This window comes from Hipposideros armiger, unplaced genomic scaffold, assembly GCF_001890085.2.
Source record: "Hipposideros armiger isolate ML-2016 unplaced genomic scaffold, ASM189008v1 scaffold_1354, whole genome shotgun sequence".
NCBI lineage: Eukaryota > Metazoa > Chordata > Mammalia > Chiroptera > Hipposideridae > Hipposideros > Hipposideros armiger.
The window spans coordinates 284442-288240 of NW_017732704.1; the positions used below are offsets into that span (position 1 = coordinate 284442).

Below are 3799 nucleotides of genomic sequence, written 5' to 3' on the forward strand. Positions count from 1 at the left end.
AGATCTGCCGGTTTCTGAATTTGCCTTGTGGAGGTCAGTTCCAGACAAACTTATTGCTCTCTCTGCAAATCTTTACTCAGACTTTCACAAATGGCTGCTGCTTATTATCCCTGTTAGTGAAGGAAGGAAAGGGGAAAATAAAGAAAAAAATGAGATACAGTGATCTGAACACATACACTGATATCTGAAGCCACACAGTATATTATGTGTGCACACACGCATTTTTAGAAACTGAGTCTCATTTGAGCAGTGACTGAATCCAAAAATCCATATTCTTCCCAATACATTCTGCTGCCATGCACTATACAGAGCTGGTGTCCTTTTAAGAAATGGGGAGGAGGGGGGGGGGGAGTATGGGATGAGTGGCCGTTGTGCTAAAAAGAATTGCCTGTGACACATTGATGGCTGCTCCAGTCTCTCACTGACCTTGTCTCACCAAGTCTTTTCTTCATTTATACTTGACATATATAGTGTGGTCTGAGGAAACAACAAATGTCTCTTCCACCTCTTGATGACAACACCTGAAACTTTAGTCTTGCTCCCCCTCCTTTCATTTTGGATAAAGGATTTGTAGTCATAGAGAATCCCCACTTCAAATGCTACATAGATCCTGAGATATGTTTGCTGGCAGAACACCTAATGAGTTAACTGAATGCTTACTGGGTTTACCAGTTGACAGAGTGAGCCTCGGTTATAGGGCTTTGGAAGCTTAGTTTTGGTGAGGGGATAGAGAGAAAATGGAAGTGAGAAGTCTAAAGCACAATGCATTAATGAGGTGTGGAGCAGCTCAGGGAGAGGGAATCACAGCCCAACTAGTACACCAAGGGAAAGGTGAAACCTTCAAGGAGGGAGGAGAAAAACAGAAGGGTGCCAAACCCAGTCTTGGCCTACGGGACAACCACCACCCTAACTGACTGGGGGAGAAGAACTAGAACAAATGATGAGAAATGAGCAAACTGGAAGAGAAACTAGGCAAGCAGCCTCCTACGCCTACTGGCCTGAATCCTCCTTCAGGTCACGGGTGGTAGAGGACAGGGACTCTGTCTCTATCTTATTCACATGGGACCAGAGCCCAGTGCATGGCCTGGATAGAGCAGAGGCTTAGCTCATGTTCAGTGGATGAACGGATGAAATGGTTCCCTTTCCATTGTATTGCTCATGCAAAAACCTTTGCTATGAAGAACTACATATGGTGGCACGTTAGCTGTGTGCTCAGGACCCTTAGAGGTGTGAGGGCCCTTGGAGAAGTATAAACTGTCATTTACAGAAAAGCAAATATTTTGACTCAGAAATGTGGTAATGTCCAACATCTAACAAATACTGTTTTGGTGATAATTATTATTGCTTGGAGTAGGCATTTTACTTATTTTCAGGGGGTTTTCTTTATGGTTAAGCAGGTTTCTTTACATATCCTATTTTTGTATAAATAATTTAAATTAATCTCTATGCTGACTTCTATCACATTATACTTCAGTACACGTAAGACAGCTTTAGGTAAAATATAGCTAATAATTTCAAAACAGTTCTTCTAGGCAGCTATACATTTTAAACTTAATTTAATTTCCTTGTTATGTACCAGGAGAAAAGGTACAAGATTTATTTCCCCCATGCATCTCTCTTTCCTCATTATCAAAGTATTCATACTGAATTATTTTGAAAAGGCAGTATTTAGTATTCAATCAAATAAGGAGAATGTGTTCCTTCCAGTGCTTAAATCATAATGCTTGCATCACCAGCCCTGAATATTCAGGCTATGGAAATGTGTCCTACTTCTATGGATTTCATCACTGTCATCTGGTGGCCCAGCAGAGCACAGGGACAGGTAGTCAGTCTCAGTACATTCAGGATTGCAGCAATTACCAAAATGTCGTCCCTGGCTTACCATCAATAACATAACTTTTGAGGAATACAATACTGAGACATAGGAGGCTAACCAATAAGTATTATGCTAGTCTTTGGAAAACAGGGACCTCACTTCATAAAGATATGATATTACTTGACTGAAGTCTTACTTCACCTATATCTGTATGGCATACAGACAACTGATAGATTCAATGAGGTAAATGAATCAAGACAGACTTTTTCTGTGTTTAGGTAAATCGACTTACAGCATATTTATTTTTTCCCCCCTCACTTTGCTGTTAGAACACAGCTTACCAGTGGTCTGATATTCATCTTCTTCATTCCTCAAAACATGTATTAATCATGCTTGAACCTCAATTCTGTAGACAGTATGACCTTGGGCTAGTCACTTATCTCTCTAGCATTCTTAATCTTCACCAGTAAAATGAGGAAGTTGGATTGGGTTGGAACCAAGAAACTTGTCCTGTAAAGGGACAGATAATAAGTATGTTAGGCTTTGTGGGACATACAGTCTGTCACACCTATTCAACTCTGCCATTTCAATGCAACAGTAACTACAGATAATATGTAAACACATGAGCGTTTCTTTGTTCCAATAAAATGCTATTTGCAAAAACAGGCAGGGAGCAGGGCAGGTTTGGTTTTGGCAGTAGCTTGCCAACCTCTCTCAGGTCTTTTTCAATTTATAATTCTATATGTTAGATGCATCTAAGGCACCTAAACACCACCGGGGGCAGGGGCTCTTCTAGTCCCTCAGTGACCTAGAATTAAAGAGGCATAGAAATTCCCCATTACAGAAAAAAATCAAGTAGGCCTAAGTAAACCCAGCTGATTCACAGATTAACAAAGGTCCCTCAATCCTGGTAAGTCAGTGTACATTTCATTGGTAGCCCAGAGCATACAGACACTATGAAATCCAGGCCAAGTCTCCAGGTTGTTTCTGGATGAGGGGAAAATATGCACATCAGCTTACAAGAATAATAGGATTTCACTCCAGGTTTTGTTGCTTTCCATTGCACTGAAGGAACTAATAAGCATTAAAACAAATATTAAGTCACCTTGCAGCTTCAAACTTAAAGAGAAAGGAAAACCGCTTTTGCATCTCTGTGTACAGCACCTATTTCATTGAGTAGCTCAGATGGTGAAAGCTTCAAAAGTCATGGTCATACGTTAATCCCTTCTGAATATCTGTCTTTGAAGATCTGCTGTGTCATTCTGTTCCACCACTATGAACTTCAGAGAAAGAGAGAGAGAGAGAACATAGTTTGAGAATGCTAATCTGCGCAGACCTAAGATAACTGTGTTCTGAAAGATGGTTATGTCACATTCAAAATAAGTTTAAAATAAACATATAGAGGTATTACAAGAAATATATCCACAGTGACAAAAAGTCCCAGGGAAACAAAGGGCATGAGAGTCCATTTGGTTTACAGGAGGGTTTCTCAGCCTTGGCACTGCTGACATCTGGACTGGATGATTCTCTGTCATGGGGGCTCCTGTGCCTTGTAAGATATTTAACAGCATCCCCTGCCTCTACCCACAAATGGGGGTAATAGCAGCTTCCTTTTTCTCTCCCTCAGTCACAGACAAACAAAAATGCGTCCAGACATTGATAGAAGTTCTGGGTCAAGAGAGGAGGGAGAAAATCACACCTAGTTGAAAACCTGTGGATGATAGAAACAAGGTATTGAATTGGCATCATTCATTTCCATGCCTCAGAAATCGTACCCCAGACCAAACCTGACATTTACAAATATTTTATTACAGTGACTTCCCAGATGCCTTCTAATTCTTTCCCCTTTTCAATACATCACAGAATCCCCCAGACAACAATGAGAGAAAAAGTGGAGGGGACATTCTCTGGAGAAAGAGTCTACTATCTTAGTCCTTTGTCCTAAGCAGTACCTGACCCTGGCCCAGGGGCAATGTTACCATT

The 3799-nt window shown here is 40.8% G+C and overlaps 1 long non-coding RNA gene across 2 annotated transcripts; it reads right to left on the bottom strand.

Annotated features, from left to right (window-relative positions):
- Positions 1–6: 6 nt before the first annotated feature.
- On the bottom strand, positions 7–3779 carry LOC109377286 (uncharacterized). Of its 2 annotated transcripts, XR_002122850.1 has the most exons (4): positions 3228–3779; positions 2922–3096; positions 2158–2326; positions 7–110 (listed from the first exon to the last, which is right to left on the bottom strand). It is a non-coding gene; the product is annotated as an uncharacterized LOC109377286 (long non-coding RNA). The 2 variants fall into 2 exon arrangements; XR_002122849.1 differs by having other exon boundaries at positions 2922–3779.
- Between the last annotated feature and the right edge of the window lie 20 nt (positions 3780–3799).